Here is a 20,889-nt window from a genome sequence, read left to right on the forward strand (position 1 = left end):
TATTTGCTGTGAAGGCCTGTGCCCACGACAGCGTATTTCTCTGGGTGCTCCGGGTCCAAGGGTATCTTCTTGGTTTATTTGGCCGGCTTGAACGAGCCCTCAGCTTCCGACTCCTTGGGGTCGGGCGACATCTCTGGCTGCTTTCCAGCCATCACCACGACCCGGTCAAGGAGCCGCTTCTCAGCTGCGATCACCAGGGACTCGGCCAGCCGGCTGCTCTCGGCCGCGCAGGCGGACGACTTCCTGTAGTCGCCGGCCACGGTCAGAATTCCCTTGGAACTCGACATCTTCATCTTGAGGTAGGCGTAGTGAGGAACCGCCACGAACTTGGCCAGGGCAGGTCGGCCAAGTAGTGCGTGGTATGGGCTTTCAAGGTCCACCACTTCGAACCAGACCGGCTCTCGGCGGAAATGATCTTTGTCTCCGAAGAGGACGTCTATCAGGATCTTGCCGATTGGCGAGCAGGAAAGGCCAGGGACGATTCCGTGGAACACAGTCCGGCTGCTCTGAAGCTGTCTTCGCTTGATTCCTAATTTCTCCATTGTATCCTTGTACAGGATGTTGATACTGCTGTCTCCGTCTATCAGTACTCGCGAGAAGCGGGTGGCCCGCCTATCAGTGGCCAGGGTGGCACCTAGGACTAGGGCATAGGAACCCGGATTCGGCATCACCTCTGGGTGATCCGCTCTACTCCAACTGATAGGCCTCTCGGACCAATGCATGAACTCTGGAGTGTTTGTTGCCACGACATTTACTTCTTGCTGCTGTTGGCGCCTGCTGCGCCGATCATCTGCTACACTGGTGAACACCATGTAGGCTCCATGCTCTTCTGGGTACTCGTCTTGCACTGCGCCGACTGGCCGAGCAGCCGGCTGCTGAGGTGGCGACGGAGGTGGCGGCCCAGCACGCGGCGGAGGAATGAGGCCGTCTCCCTTGGCGATTCTGGTGAGCCAGTGGCACTTTCGGGTGGTATGATTTGACGGCTTCGCGCCACTGTGGAACTTGCAAGGACCATCCAAAGTCTGCTCATAAGAGAAGGCCGGCAACCAATTGGATTTGCCGCCTTTCTTCCGCTTGGCCGGAGGCTGCCCCTCCGGCTGTTGATCTTCGATTGTCGCGACCTGCCGACTGTTGGAACTCGGCTGTTGGGCCTTGCGTTTGTTGTCGTTCTGTTGTTGTCGCTGACTGATGTCTCCAGCCGGAGTTCTGGGAGCCTGAGGTGCCACTTTGCCAGCCGCATTGACTTGAATCTCTGTCTTCATGGAGGAGTCGGCCGTGGCGTACTTGTCTGCTGTGACTAGCAGTTCGTCGAGGGTTTCTGGCTCGTTGCAGAGGAGCCTGTGCTTGAGGAGGGTGCCTTCTCGACACCCGGCCGTGAATTACTCGATAGCCTGCACCTCGTGCACGCCCTCGCAGGAGTTCCGAAGCTCGCCCCAGCGCGTGAGGTAGTCGCGTGTTGACTCATCAGGGCCTTGCACGCACAAGGAGAGCTGGCGCGGCTTGGGAGGTCGCTTGTACGTGCTCGTGAAGTTGCGGATGAAGGCTTCGGTGAAGTCGACCCAGCTGTTGATGCTGCGGGGCTTCAGACTGTTCAACCATGTCCGGGCCGTGCCCTGGAGCATGAGTGGAACGTACTTCACGGCAACCCGCTTGTTGCCGTTCGCTATGTTGACGGCTGTGGAGTAATCTATCAGCCAGTCTTCTGGCTTCACAGAGCCGGTGTATTTGGGTGTGTCTCGGGGGAGCGTGAACCCTTTGGGAAAGGGCTCGTCTCGGATGTGGGGCCCGAAGCAAGGCGGACCTAGCTCGTCATCTTCTTCCAGCGCCAGGACCGGTGGAGTCGGTCGATCCGATGGCGGGCGTCATTATCTCCGACTCCCTCTCGACGGCCGAGGCGGCCACCGAGAGTCGGATGCTCAACAGGCGGTGGGGACACTCGCCGTTCTCTTCTTGGCGGGGGAGGCAGGTAGTCGTCCCGCCGCTCTACTGCTCTTGGACGGCCGTTTTGGTCGCGCTCAATGGTGATGTGAGTCCGACTGCGACTGACTGTCGGCTCCTTCTATTTCCTTCCGCGAACTCCGCCAGTCGGCGTCCAAGACGTCGCGCCTTGATCTCGGCGGGGAGGCAAGTCGTCGTTCTGTTGCTGCAGCGCATCTGCGCGACCGCCGGCCGCGTTCTGCGCAGCAACCGCGTCGAGGAGCTGTTGGACTCGCTCCGTCATCATGCGGTGTTCTTCGCCCTCGAAGTTCTTCAGCTCATCAGTTGCCGCTTGGGCGGCGCAGATGTTCTCCGCAGGGGTGGCGTACACGGGGCATTTTGCCCCGAACAAGTCAGCGATGGTCGCGCGGCGCTGCCGGACCGCGCCTAGATGGCTCGGCTCAGTCGGAGCCGGCAAGCCGCCCACGGCGCGATCCATCTCGCGCTGGTATGCTTCTGACAGGCGCCTCATGCTCGCCAGCCTCTTGGCGCCTTCGATGATCTGAAGGCGGCGTGTCTCCAGCGTCTCGGCGTCTGCGTCCTATGGAATGGGCGTCGTTAGGTCTTGCAGGGCTGCAGCGAGCGGGTCCTGAACTTCTTCGCCGGAGCGCTCGTCGTGACTGAGGACGAGCACCTCCGTGACGGTGCTTCCGTCACTCTCCTCATGAGGAAGCGGCTCGTTGTAGACCACCACGTTGGTGGGGAAAGTGTCAAGCGACACGGCGTCGAAGTCGACCAGCATCGGGTCGGTGGAGCCCACGGACTCCAAGTCCACGGCAGGCTCGCCGGTGACGTGGAGTTGGTCGAGGAGGCCCGCGAGGAGACTCTCGGGGCCACCCGTGCCTGCGTCGGATGCAGGCTCGTCGGAGAGGCGCACCTCGCCGACAAGTTCGGCGAGGCTGCTCGCTGCACAGGCGGCCTCAGCACCGTGCAGCGCGTCAATGCAGACTCCATCTGGCGAGCCTGGCTGGCTGCACTTGCCAGGGAGGAAGAGGGTTCCCGTCTAGAACAGATCTCCGGACGATGGCGCACCATGCCCCAAGGTGGGCGCCAAATGTCGGGGGTTGGGTGCGACATATGCCAAAGGATGGCTTATCATGGTGGGGGCGAGTAGAACGTCGCCGGTGCCTGGAAACGGGATGAGGGCTCTCCGGGGAGATAACACCCCTACTGCTGCTCTGCGGGGCCTCCGCATGATCACTAAGGCAAAGTGACTACAATGGTGCTCCTGGAGCTGTATCGGGAGGCAGGAGAGGGCAAGGCTAGCTCTCTCCTTCCTATGCTATCTGGTCTATCTCTATCAAGGTCCGAACCCTTTGCATGGGTGCCCTGGGGGGTTTATATAGGCCTACCCCCCGGGGGTACAATGGTAATCTCGCTGGGCGCGGGTCCCAGCCGTCTGTCTCTCAGACCGCCGTCCTTCCCGCCGGCTTCTGGGGCCCGCTGACTGGCGGGTCCTGCGGACAGGCTTGATACTGTAGTGGCACTCCTGATGACGCAGGCTTGGTCATTGGGTCGTGGCAACAGTGCCGCCATCTATCGGGCGATCACTGTCGCCATTCCCCATCCTATCTGGTTAATGGCTCGTGGGGCCCTGGGGAGGAGTCGGCCGACTCCCACTGGGCCGTCTTCGGGGCGCTCAGGCCGCCTTCGGTCCACCCACTGACAGGCGGCCCCGCGGTCTTCGGGTCGTACAGGCCGGCATTGTGGGCACAGTGCATTGCACACTGTGGCTGAGGTCAGGGCAGGCATGGCAACAGTGCCGCGCCTCGCCGAAGATCTTCCAGCGATACGGCTCACTGTAGCCATGCGGGTCCTTTGTAAGCAAGGGGGGAACGGCCACACCGTGACCGTACCCCGCATCGTACTTCGAGATGAGGGTGGAGTCATGGGCCGACTCCCATAGTCGGCCTCTCTGGAGGTCACCAGCTTGGAGTCGGCTTATGTCGGAGTCGCCGTCTGGGACTCGGCTTGTCTTGGAGTCGGCTTATCTCGGAGTCGCCGTCTGGGACTCGGCTTGTCTTGGAGTCGGCTTCTGGGACTCGGTCTGAGGGGCGCGACCAGCCCCGATGTCTTGAAAGGTCCTGGGACTTGGGTTGGCCTACCCGTGGCCCATTACTCCGACACCGACAATCCCCGTCATAGGATCATCAAGACCTCATCTCCTTCTTGGATTTGGGAAGAACTTTACCCTAGTGCTTGTTTCCTTTGATTGTTCATGTATTCTTGTGGATCTATGTGTTTGCTACTCTAGTGGATGTGTGATTGGGTTTGTTTGGAGTGATTTTCCTTGTGTGTTCTTGTGTTCTTGCTCCTTTTCCCCTTCCAAGTGTGAAAAAAATCCCCTCTAGGGTTTCACCCTACAACATCTTGGTATCATGAGCAAGGTTGATTCACATCTTGGAGTCCCATCCCCCCATTTGCTAGCTTGATTTTGTTGTTTTTCGTCCTAATTCGAAAATGCCCAGAAAAAGGAGCAACAAGAGTGAAGAAGGAGAGGCCGTGGACACCCCGGGTGCTCGGGCACTTTGGCCCCGGAGGCCCGGACCCCCTGGTGCTGCTCCCAGCCGGCCCCGGGTGTCGGGCCTGTAGCCCCAGGTTCCTGGCCTCACATGCCCCATGAGCTTCCCCGGCAGCCCCGGGGTGCCCGGCCTTGAGGCCCCGGGTGCCCGGCCACCTCGCCTGGGCGCCAGCAGCCACTCCCAGGTGCCCGGGCTGTCAACCCCTAAATGTCGCCCCTCTACAGCCACTGGTCAGGCGGAGGCCCTGACCGGTCCGGGTGCCCGACCGATCTTCCCCCGGCTTCTCGGCCAACCCCCTGCGCCAGCCTCTGTCCGGTCCGGGTGCCCGGACCCATCCGAAACAGCCTATGTGCATTTGGGGTTTTACCCTTGTATCCCACTCCCCCGTTCCATTTCGTCCCTAGGCTTTATATACTCTTTCCCTAGCTCATTTGAGAGGATAACAAAGTATATGAGAGACATTAGAGAGCTTTGCTCCTTGTATCCACTCCTCTAGGAGATCAACACCTCCTAGGAGAAGATCCCTAGTGGATATCAAGACCCCCATCTAGGGAAGGATCCCCATCAGAGGATCATCAAGACCTCATCTCCTTCTTGGATTTGGGAAGAACTTTACCCTAGTGCTTGTTCCCTTTGATTGTTCATGTATTCTTGTGGATCTATGTGTTTGCTACTCTAGTGGATGTGTGATTGGGTTTGTTTGGAGTGATTTTACTTGTGTGTTCTTGTGTTCTTGCTCCTTTCCCCCCTCCAAGTGTGAAAAGATCCCCTCTAGGATTTCACCCTACAACATCTTGGTATCATGAGCAAGGTTGATTCACATCTTGGAGTCCCGTCCCCCCATTTGCTAGTTTGATTTTGTTGTTTTTCGTCCTAATTCGAAAATCCCCACAAAAATAGCCCCAAATTTTTTTTCTTGCAATTTGTTGGATCTTGTGAGATTTGGTTGTTTTGATCCATGGATTTGTTGTTTGGCAAGTGGATCTAGCCCCTCCCCATCAATCCCGACCCTTCCCGCCACGAAATCCACGAAATTTTGCCATCTCCCAAAAAATTTCGCCCAAATTCGACACGCTTGGGTGCCCGCACCTCGAACCCCCAGGCACCCGCACCCCCGGGCTATTTGCCCCGGACCACCCCGGGCATCGCTCCTCCCACCCCCTGGTGCCCACACCCCCCCCAAATTAGCCCAACTCCACCTCCGTTTTGGCCATAACTTCCAACTCCCAAGTCCGTTTTTCGTGTTCTTTAGCTCGTTTGGAAGCTCTTGACATCCCCCATGCACATATATAACTACCACCACCATTAGCCTCCATCAAAAAAATTCATCATAAAAGCACCCACCTTCCGCATTTGACCGATTTTGAGTTGCAGTTTTCGTTTCCTAAGGTTTTTAGGCTACTTAGGAACGTGTGACATCGACATCATCGCCACGGGAGTAATCTTTGCCAACGATCTTAACCGTTGACACCGCTACTGTAAGAAAGGACAATAACTTCGACGACACTTACTTCATACCTTTGCTTTTGCATTGATAACCCGGGCCATTTTGCGTCACTTATCCATCGAGACTAGCGAGTTGAGAATTCCCAGGATACGCTATTATGCACCGAAGTGATCTTGCTATCATCATTATGCCATTAGTCTCTCCCGTGCATATCTTACACTTGTCTCATATCATAGTTGGCTCGAGCATCAAGCGTAGTGAAAAAAAGAAAGAAATAAAAGCTTTTAAGCCAAAGAGGAGAAACAAAGAGCTTGTAAGCAATAACATTGAGCCATTTTGCATCGATATATCATCTGGGTCACCATACATAGCATAGTTGGGATTGAAGACGACACGTTTCTCTCATAGGTTGGTGCACAAGCGTATCTTGCCCATTTGAGCAATCGAGATAGCGTCTCTCTAGCATCCGTACAACGAGAGCATTTTCTGTGGTTACACATTTTGAGATCACTCCTTGGTTGTGCGGATCCCATCTATCTTCCGTGTGTGTGTTCCTAGTGATATTCTTGGGTTTGATCTATTTGTTTTACTTGCAATTGTGTGAACCTTCTCAACCTTATCGATACCTTGACTAACATTTGCTTGAAATTTTTGCCACCATCCTAACCGAGCTACTCCATAATCTTTACTTGTCTAGGTGTGATAAACAAACCCGGTAACAATTCTCCTATTGTGGCATTACATTGAGCGATACTTGATACATCCACAATCCTCGGAAAAGGTAACTTCTGTATTGTTCTCTTATTTTCATACTCACCCCACTTGGTTATGATGGATAGGCCAAGTTCTTCAGCGAACCCACTTTTCGAGGAGCAAGGTGATGATCGCGACTACGTCACCAAGAGCCACTTCCTCGTCGCGCAACGAGCTCTCCATCAAGAAAGTGAAGCCTTGGGTGGACGCCTTGAGCAACTCGCCACCAACCTTCATCAATCAGAAGCAAGGAACCGCAACTACATCGACGCCAAGTTCACCACACAAATGGAAGAACTCTGCAACATGATCATGTGACGCCCGTCTTCCTCAACCTATTCATCAAGACGGAGCCACTCAAGCCGCCGCTCAAGTCGGCAATCTTCGGACTACTCCTCTTACGATGCAAGTCCTCCACGAGCTCATTTTCCTCGACATGATGACCCCCAAGATCACCAAGATCAAGAAAATCCATTCCATGGCAATGGCTTACAAGACCAAGTCCGAGCACATGATAGGGCGCGACAACAAGCGCAAGAAGCAATGGAGCAAGAGAAAAGACCTCCACAAGTGCAACGTCAAGAACCTCAAGATGGTGATGCAATCCGACAAGCTCAAGAACGTCGTGAAGCTCAAGCACTCGAAGCACGACGCGCACTCCGCGAGGCCACTAGAGTCGTTGAAGAGCGCAACTGCCAAGTGCGTGAACAAGAGGAAGCACTTTTCCAAGAGCAACAAGAAAGGCAAAACCAAGAGCATATTCCTCGTCCTCCTCCATGACAAGAATGACACCAAGTGGAACGAGTGCTTCAAGACCCTCCTCCATGCCAAGAGTGACATCTTGAGGAACGAGGATTTGAGGACCTTCCTCCACGGCAAGAGCGACATCAAAACCACTACTATGGTGAAGAACTCTGCTACGGCAAGCTAAAGTTCACCATGCCCAAATTCTCTGGAAGCAAGGATCCCGAAGAATATCTCTCATGGGCCTTGAAGGTGGACAAGATATTCTGTCTTCACAACTACGACGAGGAAAAGAAGATCACCATGGTCTCCCTTGAGTTCCAAGACTACGTCCTCATATGGTGGGAACAAGTGATCGAGTGATGACAAACAAGAGGCGAGCCACCAATCACAACTTGGACGGAAATGAAGGATGTCATGAGAGCTCGATTCGTGCCTACACAATACACCCGTGATCTTTTCAAGAAGTTGCAACTCCTCAAGTAAGGCATGAAGACAGTGGAAGAATACTACCAAGAAATGGAAGTTTCCATGATATGAGCCAATGTCAAGGAAGATAATGAGCAAAATATGGCACACTTGTTAAACGACCTCAACCACCCAATCAAGCAGATTGCCGACTTCCAACTATACTCAAACCTTCTTGAGCTAGTTCATCAAGAGACCAAGGCCGAGCGACAAGTGCAAGATGACTTCAAATACGCCAAGTACTCGTCCAAGACTTATGGCTCCTACTCTCAAGATCCCGTGACTTTGGCACCTCCTACCTCAACCAGAGCATCACCGAGTACCGGTGACAAGTCAAGTTCCATGCAAGCTCCGCCTTCCTCCACTCGTCCTCTGGAAAGAACCTACAAATCCAAGACTCCCTCATCTTCGGCACCACCTAATGACCCCATTAAGACAAGTTCTTTCAAGTGCTTCACATGTGGTGGCCGAGGGCACAAGTCCTTCAAATGCACCAACAAGCAAATCATGATCGTCAACGATGATGGCACATATGACTCGATGAGTGAAGAGGAAATGGAAGCCCTTGAGCATGTGGCCATGCACCGGCGCGTGAACGAATATGATCAAGTGTTTTGTGACAATGATTCAAGACCCTCTCTCGTGGTCTCCAAGGTCTTGACGCTCCAACACCACCAAGAAGAAGACCAACGATGCCACATCTTCCACACCAAGGCTGGCAGCAACGGGCGTTCCGTGAAAGTCATCATCGACGGAGGAACTTGTCACAACTTGGCAAGTGAAGAGTTATGTTCCAATCTGCAATTGGTCAAGAAGAAGCACCCACGTCCCTACAAGGCGCAATGGCTAAGCGACTCCACCACTATTCAAGTGGAGCATACGGTGCCAGTTTCCTTCAAAATTGGTGCTTACGAGGACACCTTGGAGTGCGATGTGGTTCCTATGTCCATGTGCCATCTTCTTTTGGGAAGACCTTGGCAATTCGACCGTGGCGTCATCCACAACGGAAGAACTAACCACTATAGCTTCAAGATGAAGGGTGAGGAGTACGTACTATGACCAATGTCATCGAGCCAAGTGATTGCCGACAAGCAAGCCTCCACCCATTGTGGAGATCCTAGTGAGAGAGTGAACCACCACAAAGAAAGTGAGCACCTCAAGCCCAAATTGAGCGACTCTTCGCCAAGAGAGAAAAACTTAGTCCTCCTAGCCACAAAAAGAGAGATGAGAGAAGTGTGTGAGAACCCATTGGGTGTTATCCACTATGTCCTCCTATGCAAAGATGAGGTGGCAAAAACTAACACTCCTAATCCGCTTCCTCTAGTATTTCTAACTTGTTTCAGGAATTTGAGGATGTCTTTCCCGATGAGCTACCTCCCGGTGTCCCTCCTCTACGTGGCATTGAACATCGGATTGACCTCATCCCCGGAGCACCTCTTCCAAATAAGGTTCCATACCGCATCAACCCCGAAGAAACTAAGGAGATCCAATGGCAAGTACAATAACTCATCGACAATGATCATGTATGTGAAAGCTTAAGTCCTTGTGCCATTCTGGTTATCCTTGTGCCTAAGCAAGACGGTAGTTTTCGCATGTGCTCCGATTGTAGACCCATCAATGCTATCATCGTTCGTTATAGGCATCCCATTCCTCGCCTTGATGATATGCTAGATGAGCTTAGCGGTGCCACCATTTTCTCAAAAATTGATCTTAAAAGTGGCTATTACCAAATACGCATTCAAGAAGGTGATGAATGGAAAACCACTTTTAAAACTAAATTTGGCTTGTATGAGTGGTTAGTTATGCCTATGGGTTTATCGAAAGCTCCTAATACTTTCATGCGTCTTATGAATTTCGTTCTTCATCCATAAATTGGAGTATTTGTTGTGGTCTACTTTGACGACACACTTGTTTTTAACAAATCCATCAAAGTTCATGTAAATCATGTTAGGGCCGTATTGCAAACTCTTCGCAAGGAACGTCTTTATGCCAACATGAAAAAGATGCACTTTTGGTGTTAACAAGCTTGTTTTCTTGGGTTTCGTTGTTTCTTCCAAGGGTGTCCATGTTGATGAGTCTAAAATTGAAGCAATTAAAACTTGGCCACAACCCACAAATTTGCAACAAGTGCATAGTTTTCTTGGCCTTGTGGGTTTCTACCGTCGCTTTGTGAAAGACTTTAGCACTATTGCCTCACCTTTGCATTCCTTGAGTAAGAAAAATGTACCCTTTCTTTGGGGACCTTTGCAATCTACCGCATTTGATGAGCTCAAATCCTTGCTTACTCATGCTCCAATTCTTGCTTTGCCTAACTTTGACAAAACTTTTGAGGATCATTGTGATGCTAGTGGTAATGGAATTGGTGGAGTTTTGATGCAAGAAAAGTGAGCCATTGCATATTTTAGTGAAAAACTCTCGGATGCTTAGCTTAACTATCCCATCTATGACAAAGAATTGTATGCCTTAGTGCATGTGTTGCATGTTTGGGAGCATTATCTTCGCCCACATGAGTTTTTCATACATACCGATCATGAAACACTTAAGTACCTTAAAGGCCAAACCAAGTTGAATAAACAACATGCTAAATGGAGTGAATTTATTGAATCTTTCTCCTATGTGATCAAGTACATTAAGGGCAAAGAGAATGTTGTGGCCGATGCTCTTTCCCACAAATGCATGTTAATTACTCAACCTGAATTGAATGTTGTTGGATTTGAACATATCAAAGATTTGTATGAGCACGATGTGACTTTTGCTACTCCTTTTGCTAAGTGTGTGACGCATACATCTTGGGAAAGATATTATATCAAAGATGGTTATCTAGTGAGAGCTAACAAACTATGCATTCTCGAGTCTTCTCTTGTTTTGTTACATTTGCAAGAGGCTCATGGAGGCGGACTCATGGGACACTTTGGACGTGACAACACTTTTGCCACACTCTCCAAGAACTACTTCTGGCCCAAGATATTTCGCGGTTTCTCACGCTTCACCAACCGGTGCTCTACATGCCACAAAGCTAAGTGACAATATCAATCCCATGGTTTACATATGCCACTTCCTATTCCACATCAACCACGGGAAGATATTAGCATGGATTTTGTGCTTGGATTACCTAGGACTCAAAATGGCGAGGATTCTATGTTTGTTGTTCTAGACCGATTCTCTAAAATGGCTCATTTCATCCCATGCAATAAGATAGACGATGCTTCACATGTTGCAAATCTTTTTTGTAGGGAAATCTTGAGGTTACACGGAGTGCCAAAGACAATTGTGTCAGACCGAGACGTCAAGTTCTTAAGGTACTTTTGGAAGACGTTATGCGCCAAGCTCAGAATCAATCTACTCTTCTCCACTGCCTATCATCCTCAAACCGATGGCCAAACGGAAGTCATCAACCGGACGCTCGGCACCCTCCTATGCCTGTTGATCTAGAAGAACATCAAGGAGTGGGAGGAGTGCTTACCCATCACCGGTACGCTTATAACCGCACTACACACTCTACTACAAGCAAGTCTCCCTTCGAGGTTGTCTACGGCTTCAACCCTTTGTCGCCTATGGACATCCTTCCTCTACTACTACAAGAACGAGCAAACATGGATGCTAGCGCAAGAGCCACCTACCTCAAGAAGATGCATGAAGAAACAAGTTCCATGATCGAGCGTCAAGTACATCACCTCACCTCCAAGCTCAACATAAACAAGTCACCAATGGTGTTTCAACCGGGCGATATAGTATGTATACATCTCCGCAAGGACCGCTTCCCCAAGGAGCGCAAGTCCAAGCTACTTCCAAGAGCCGATGCACCATTCAAGGTGCTCGCATGCTACAACGACAACGCCTACAAGATCGACATTCCACGTGAAAAGTACAACGTAAGCGACATCTTCAATGTCAAAGACTTGGCCAAGTACCATGGTGATGAAGATGACGATCCGTGGACGGATGTCTCCCAAGGGGGGGGGAGATGATGCGAGCATCACTCGACCACCCACACGAACACTCCATCACCACTGCAAGCACCGAGAGGACTGATGACAAGAGCACGTGCACGTGCCATCGGGAATGAGGTGAACTCCTTCCTCTTCGAGCTCCATTCAAATTCATATGAAAGTTGGGTCCTACCTCAAACGGAAGTGTTGTGCATGATTAGGTATCAACGTATTGATCATGAAGAGGCTAGCACAAAGACCCAAGCACCTACGAACAAGGAGGAGGAAAGGAGCAACAAGAGTTAAGAAGGAGAGGCCGTGGACACCTCGGGTGCTCGGGCACTTTGGCCCCGGAGGCCTGGACCCCCCTGGCACTGCTCCCAGCCGGCCCTGGGTGCCCGGCCTCACATGGCCCAGGCGCTGCCCCGGCCGTCCCCGGGTGCGCGGCCTCCCCCAGGTGCCCGGCATTAAGGCCCCGGGTGCCCGGCCACCCACCTGGCCACACGCAGCCGGCCCGGGTGCCCTCACCTTCGGCCCAAGGAGCCCTGCCCCCCAGACCTGGGCGCCAGCAGCCACCCCCGGGTGCTCGGGCTGTCAACCCTGGGGTGCCCGGCCCCCTACAGCCACCAGCTGGGCGGAGTCCCTGACCGGTCCGGGTGCCCGACCGATCTTCTCCCGCGTGCCCGACCAACCTCCTGCGCCAGCCTCTTTCCAGTCCAGGTGCCCGGACCCCTCCGAAACAGCCTATGTGCATTTGGGGTTTTACCCTTGTATCCCACTCCCTCCCTTCCATTTCGTCCCTAGGCTTTATATACTCTTTTCCTAGCTCATTTGAGAGGATACAAAGTATATGAGAGACATTAGAGAGCTTTGCTCCTTGTATCCACTCCTCTAGGAGATCAACACCTCCTAGGAGAAGATCCCTAGTGGATATAAAGACCCCCATCTAGGGAAGGATCCCCATCATAGGATCATCAAGACCTCATCTCCTTCTTGGATTTGGAAAGAACTTTACCCTAATGCTTGTTTCCTTTGATTGTTCATGTATTCTTGTGGATCTATGTGTTTGCTACTCTAGTGGATGTGTGATTGGGTTTGTTTGGAGTGATTTCCCTTGTGTTTTCTTGCTCAATTTCCCCCTCCAAGTGTGAAAAGATCCCCTCTAGGGTTTTACCCTACAACATCTTGGTATCATGAGCAAGGTTGATTCACATCTTGGAGTCCCATCCCCCCATTTGCTAGCTTGATTTTGTTGTTTTTCGTCCTAATTAGAAAATCCCCACAAAAATAGCGCCAAAATTTTTTCTTGCAATTTGTTGGATCATGTGAGATTTGGTTGTTTTGGTCCATGGATTTGTTGTTTGGCAAGTGAATCTAGCCCCTCCCCATCAATCCCCACCCTTCCCACCACGAAATCCATGGAATTTTGCCATCTCCCAAAAAATTTCGCCCAAATTCGACACCTCCGGGTGCCCGTACCTCGAACCCCCGGGCTGTTTGCCCCGAACCACCCCGGTTACTGCACCTCCCACCCCCGGCAGCCCAACTCCACCTCCGTTTTGGCCATAACTTCCAACTCCCAAGTCCGTTTTTCGTTTTCTTTAGCTCGTTTGGAACTCTTGACATCCCCCATCCACATGTATCACTACCACCACCATTAGCCTCCATAAAAAAAATTCATCATAAAAGCACTGACCTTCTGCATTTGACCGATTTTGAGTTGCGGTTTCCGTTTCCTAAGGTGTTTCAGCTACTTAGGAACACATGACATCGACATCACCGCCATTCATCATCGCCACGGGAGTCATCTTGGCCAACGATCTTCACCGTTGACACCGCTACCGTAAGAAAGGCCGGTGTGGTTAGATAATGACCCGTAGGCCGCAGCGGTTTCTGCTTGCACGATTGGATTAGGCCCTAAGCTGGCTCCTTTTTTAGATTTTTTGAGCTGACTTTATCTATTTAGATAGATTATATTTTAATTAGACTAATAGCTAATGGGCCTTTTAGCATGTAGCAACCCAACACGGGGGGGGGGGGCGAGAGCACACAATCTAATGTTTCACCAGCCACGTAAGTAAGCCATCGCAGTCTCCTTTTAGGGCTAAAATTGTCCCGGAAGTTCCCTCTAGTTAGGGTTTCGAGTTTTTCTCCTGGGGCGATTTCCTATGTCGTCGAGTCATTGCTCCCCTACCGCCGATCAACCCCCGCTCCCACCCGTGTTGCTATGGGGGGCGGCCATCCAGGTCGTCCTTCACGCCTGTGATGGGGAGAGGGGCTGATGGAAACTAGGGTTTCCCCCAAACGACCCGATCTGTTCTTCGGGTTAGAGAGCTAATGGCAAATTCCGGGGCTTCGAGTTCCTCGGGAATCAGTGATGTCAAGCAGATGATGAAGGAGCTAGGTCTGAGAGAGGAGGACTTGGACGATGTGGTCTTCGATGAACAAACTACGCCGTCGGAGGGTCCTCGATGGATAGCCCTAGCTAGGGTTAACACAACGAAGACCTACAGTCAGAATTGGCATTACAGAAACATGAGAGTATTGCACAGGAGGCTAAGTTTAAACCTCTGGAAGAAAACTTATATACTGTCCAATTCACTTGTCTTGGTGATTGGGAGAGAGTCATGAATGATGGCCCATCGAATTTCAGAGGAGACGCGGTGGTCCTGCTCACGTATGATGGGATCATGAAGCCGTCCACTGTTAAGCTTGAGACAATCAACATATGGATCCAAATCCATGATGTATCTGACCTGTATGCACATCTGGTGACCCAGCTAGCTGCTAAGGTGGGAGAAGTGCTCTTTTCTGAACCTAACTCTCATGATTTTGTTGGAAATTTTCATTGAGTGTGGATCAGAATCAATGTCTATAAACCTCTCAAGAATGCAGTGTCTATGATCAGAGATGGGAAGAGATAGATATACAGAGTTAAGTAGGAAAAGCTTCCCGAGTAGTGCGATGTGTGTGGCTTGCTTGGTCACCAATTTAAGGAACACAACAATGGTGTTCATCCTCTGTCATCTCTTGTGTTCAAGGATCTTTGCGCCAGCTGGCTCATGTGTATTGGTCGAGGCCCAGGAGAAGGGCGAAGCCAGCGAGGGGGGCATAGAGGAGGCCGTTCTAGGGGGCATGAAAGGGGTCGATCCGAAGGGGGCAGAGGCGACGTGATAGAGAAATATCCCGAGGAGGCATATCATGTAGCTAGTGATGCCGATATGGAGGATTGGAGCAGGAAGAGGAACGCGGCAGCTGAGTTGGGGGCCCTCAACATAATTCTGAACCTGCAGTAGAGAAAGTGAACTCACTTGCAATTGTGTTGACGGGTTTTACGGCTGTGAGTCCCCCACCGTAGAGGGACCTGAAAAGAACCAAGAAGATGGATGATGACCCACAAGTGTAGGGGATCAATCGTAGTCCTTTCGATAAGTAAGAGTGTGGAACCCAACGAGGAGCAGAAGGAAATGATAAGCGGTTTTCAGTAAGGTTTTCTCTGCAAGCACTGAAATTGTAGGTGATAGATAGTTTTGTGATAAGATAAGTAGTAACGAGTAACAAGTAAATAAAGTGCAGCAAGGTGGCCCAATCCTTTATGTAGCAAAGGATAAACCTGGACAATTTCTAATAATGAGAAAGGAGCTCCTGAGGACACATGGGAATTATCGTCAAGCTAGTTTTCATCACGTTCATATGATTCGCGTTCGGTACTTTGATAATTTGATATGTGGGTGGACCGGCACTTGGGTACTGCCCTTACTTGGACAAGCATCCCACTTATGATTAACCCCTATTGCAAGTGTCCGCAACTACAAAAGAAGTATTAAGGTAAACCTAACCACAACATTAAACATATGGATCCATATCAACCCATAACGAAGCAACACATAAACTAGGGTTTAAGCTTCTGTCACTCTAGCAACCCATCATCTACTTATTACTTCCCCATGCCTTCCTCTAGGCCCAAATAATGGTGAAGTGTCATGTAGTCGACGTTCACATAACACCACTAGAGGAAAAGACAACATACATCTCATCAAAATATCGAACGAATACCAAATTCACATGACTACTAATAGCAAGACTTCACCCATGTCCTCAGGAACAAATGTAACTACTCACAAAGCATATTCATGTTCATAATCAGAGAAGTAATAATATGCATAAAGGACCTGAACATATAATCTTCCACCAAGTAAACCAATTAGCATCAACTACACGGAGTAATCAACACTACTAGCAACCCACACGTACCAATTTGTGGTTTTGATACAAGATTGGATACAAGAGATGAACTAGGGTTTTGAGAGGAGATGGTGCTGGTGAAGATGTTGATGGAGATTGACCCCCTCCTGATGAGAGGATCGTTTGTGATGACGTTGGTGATGATTTCCCTCTCTCGGAGGGAAGTGCCCCCGGCAGAACAGCTCCGCCGGAGCCCTAGATTGATTCTGCCAAGGTTCCGCCTCATGGCGGTGGAGTTTTGTCCTGTAAGCTTGCCCATGATTTTTTCGAGGGTAAAAGCTCTAATATAGCAGAAGATGGACACCGGAGGCCCACCAGGGGGCCCATGAGATAGGGGGCGTGCCCAGTAGGGGGGGGGGCGCCCTCCTCTCTCCTGGATAGGGTGTGGGCCCCCTGGTGTATTTCTTTCGCTCAATAATTCTTATAAATTCCAAAAAGATGTTTCATGGAGTTTCAGGACTTTTGGAGCAGTGCAGAATAGGTTTCCAATGTTTGCTCCTTTTCCAGCCAGAATTCCAGCTGTCGGCATTCCCCCTCTTCATGATAAACCTTGTAAAATAAGAGAGAATAGCCATAAGTATTGAGATATAATGTGTAATAACAGCCCATAATGCAATAAATATTGATATAAAAGCATGATGCAAAATAGACGTATCAATGGACGATGACTCCGAGGGAGCAATCTTAGCAGCGAAGAATTTGGCGGGCTCCTTCGAGGGGCACCGCCGGGCCCAATGTGTGCGCTCTGCTGGAACTGTCAGGGTGAGGGCAAAGCCGCGACAGTTCAAGAGGTTCATGAGTTTGCGAACAAATTTGCCCCTACCCTCTTATGTATTGTTGAAACTCAGCTTGAAGGCTCGAGGGTAGAAGCGCTAGCAGGCACTTTTGGTTATGATAATAGTTTTGCAATTGATAGTCGTGGTAGAAGTGGAGGTATTGGTATTTTTTGGAACAATGAAATAAAACTAGAAATTCTTGGTTCTTACTCGGACTATCATGTTGATTGCTCTATTGTGGAGGTGGGGCTTGATCCTTGGAGAGCGACAGTGGTATATGGAGAAGCGCAAACTCATCTTCGATATAAAACGTGGGACACTCTGAAAAATATCAGCACTTCAAGCAGCCTCCCCTGGCTTTGCCTTGGTGATTTCAACGAGGTTCTGCATCTCGGTGAGCATGAGGGAGTTGGACAGAGGAGCAATGCACAGATACAGAACTTCCATGATGCGGTGGACGTATGCAAGTTGCTAGACATAGGCTATCATGGCCGCTTCTGGACTTTTGAAAAGAAGGTGAGAGGAGGATCCTACACTAGGATCTGGCTGGACCGTGCACTGGTTAATGCTGATTGGCGAGCGAGATTCCCTTTGGCGGATCTGACACACCTGGCGGCAGCATCGTCTGACCAATGTCCCATACTACTGCGCCTGAATAGAGAGCAGCCGCGCAGCCGGCAGCCAAAACCCTTTCCAATATGAGTTAATGTGGGAAGGCCACGAAGCATGGAGTGACACCATTAGCGCAACATGGACGGGAGGGGGAGTCAGCAACAGGGTGGAGGAGTTAAGGGCCAAACTGCAAGCAATACCCCAGGACTTGGGGCGTTGGAACAGTGAAACTTTTGGAAATGTGCGGAAAGAGATCAAAAGGCTGAAGACGGAGTTGGAGAAACTTCGGTCTAACCCCAACCGAACTGCACCTTCTCATACTAAACTCAACATAAATGAAAATCCAGTAGAACTCTACCATCGGGAGGAAATCTTATGGAGGCAACGGTCCAGGGTAGACTGGCTAACGTCGGGTGACAAAAACACCAAGTTTTTCCACTTGAGAGCGAGTATACGGAGAAAGAAAAATATGATAAGGGCCCTACAAAATTCTCTAGGAGTCTTGGTTGATGATCCAGAGGTACTAAAAGCAATGGTACATGACTTTTATAAAACTTTGTATACCTCAGAGGGGGTGAGCAACCTGGAATCGGTTCTCAATTGTGTACCAACTAAGGTATCAACCGAGATGAATGAGCTACTCGTTGCACCGTACAGGGAAGAAGAAGTTAAGGCAGCCCCTTTTCAGATGTTTCCCACCAAAGCGCCTAGACCTGACGGATTTCCAGCTCCTTTTTACCAGCACCATTGGGATTTATGTGGAGCTTAGGTGATGGAGGCGGTCCTAAGGATAGTCCGGGGAGAGGATAGTCCTGAAAGTATTAATGACACGGTCTTGGTTCTTATCCCCAAGGTAATGAACCCATCCATGCTAACTCAATTCAGGCCAATCAGTTTTTGTAATGTTTTGTATAAGATTACGTCCAAGGTGATTGCGAATAGGCTGAAGCAGGTTCTCTCAGAGTTTATTTCAGAGGAGCAACCAGCCTTCATGCCAGGCAGACACATTACAGATAACATTATCAGTGTTTACAAGTGTCGTCACTTCATGAAACGCAGCAAGGCCAAGGTTAACAGTTTCTATTCTCTAAAGCTCGATATGATGAAGGCATACGGCGCCTTTTATCCATCCAGAGGTATTCGACAGGGAGATTTGATATCCCCATATCTCTTTTCAATCGCAGCAGAGGGCCTTTCGTGCCTACTGAAATCCAGTTTCTCGTCGTCTCATCTTGAAGGGATCAAGGTGGCACCCACGGCGCTAGTCGTGAACCATCTCCTTTTTGCCGATGACAGCCTGTTGTTGTTTAAATCAAGTGTTGAAGGGGCTGTTGCAGTATCAAACTTGTTGGAACACTACTGTTTGGCTCCGGGACAACAGATAAATCATGAGAAATCCTCTATTTTCTTCAGTAGAGGGTGCCCACAGGGTATGAGAGACAATATCAAAAGTACTTTAAATGTTCAGAATGAATCCCTCAGTGACAGGTACTTGGGGATGCCTACTGATGTTGGGCATTCAAAAATGGCACTTTCAGATATTTGGGTGACCGTGTGTGGGAGAAAATCAGAGGTTGGATGGATAAAATATTATCTACTGGGGGAAAGGAAGTGCTCATCAAGTCAGTGGCGCAGGCTATAACAGTGTTTTCTATGTCATGTTTCCGCCTCCCAAGGGGTTTATGTGAGAGTGTCACTTCCCTGATTAGGCAATTTTGGTGGGGAAGCAAACAGGGGAAACGAAAGCCGAGTTGGGTTGCCTGGGAAGAAATGACGAAGCCAAAACATCTGGGTGGCCTAGGTTTTCAGGACATAGAAATCTTTAATCTTGCCCTTTTGTCAAAACAAGCATGGAGGATGCTTCAAAACCCCTTATCTTTGAGTGTCGGCATTCTCAAGGGGGTCTACTTCCCAGATGTTTCTCTGTTTGAGGCAGGACTGGGCAATCATCCATCACAGATTTGGCGGGCTATCTTGGATGGACGAGATATCATGGTGTAGGGTCTAGTGAGGAGGATATGAAACGGGGAAACCACTGACATATGACAAGATAATTGGCTTCCTCGTACACATATGAAGAGAACGGTCACGTCTCTGCTTCCAAATCCACGTCACAAAGTGTCGGAGCTCATCAATCATGTTACTTCCTCATGGAACGAACAACTAGTTTGGTCAACCTTCATACCAATCAATGCGGAGGCAATATTGCAGATTCCTCTCTGCACTAGACAGATTGAGAACTTTTGGGAATGGGGCGAGGATAGGCGGGGGATTTTCTCGGTGAGAGCGGCATACAGAATGATTCAGCATAAGAAGCTAAGCCGAGAATCCTGGTTGTATGAACAAGAGGGCTCATCTCATTCACACACAGATAGTGAGGGATGGACTAAACTATGGGGAATCAGTGTACCCTTGAAGCTCAAGATTTTCCTATGGAGACTGGCCAAGAACACCACACCGACAGCAGCACTTTTGCATCGTCGGAATATGGCAGACACAGATACTTGTTGCCTCTGTGGAGCGGAAGATATGTGGAGACATGCATTATTAAACTGTACGGTCTCTCGGAGCACTTGGGCGATGTCTTCAGAACGCATTGTTAACGTGTTGAGCAGGAACGAAGAAGTTGATGCGAAGAGGTGGATTTTTTCCATGCATGAGGCATTATCGCATGAGGAGTTCACTACCTTTGTGGTCACACTATGGGCATTGTGGGGAGCTCGCCGAAAAGTGATCCACGAGGAAATCTATCAAAGCCCGTTATCAGTCCACATTTTTATGCAGTCTTACATAAGTGAACTCAAGGCCATTCGACCCATGACTTCGAAGCAAAGGGGCAACCCTGTGCCACGCCCAATGGGTTGGATTGCTCCACCGTCGGGGCTAACAAAAGTTAATGTTGATGCGAAAGTAGGGAGAGGAAGAAGACATGGAGCTGCGGCGGCAATATCCAGAGATTCTACGGGCCGGTTTTTGGGAGCTTCAGTCGTGGTCTCGGAGGTATATCAGAACCAGCTACCCTCGAATGCATGGTGATCAGGGAAGCGCTGGCTCTTGTTGATGATCTGAGCGTGGCGAACATCCAAGTGGCGTCAGACGCGAATGTGGTAGTCGAGGACATCCGAGAGAACAATCCAACAGCATACGGGGCGATCATACAAGAAATAATAGAGCATAGGTCACATTTTCAAACTTGTAATATTAGCCATGAATTTAGGAGCTCGAATATCGAGGCTCACAAACTCGTGAAGCATGCTTTATCCCTTCCGGTTGGCTGACATGTCTAGTTAGGGCAGCCGGATGGACTATCTTTCATCCATGTAAACATTGTGACGTCGTAATAAAGCTTCGGAGTTTGTCTAAAAAAAGATCGTTTAGAAAAAACAGATCGTTGCCCCCCCTCGTCCCCCCGTAGA

This window comes from Triticum dicoccoides, chromosome 3B (genome assembly GCF_002162155.2).
Source record: "Triticum dicoccoides isolate Atlit2015 ecotype Zavitan chromosome 3B, WEW_v2.0, whole genome shotgun sequence".
NCBI classification, from domain to species: Eukaryota; Viridiplantae; Streptophyta; class Magnoliopsida; order Poales; family Poaceae; genus Triticum; species Triticum dicoccoides.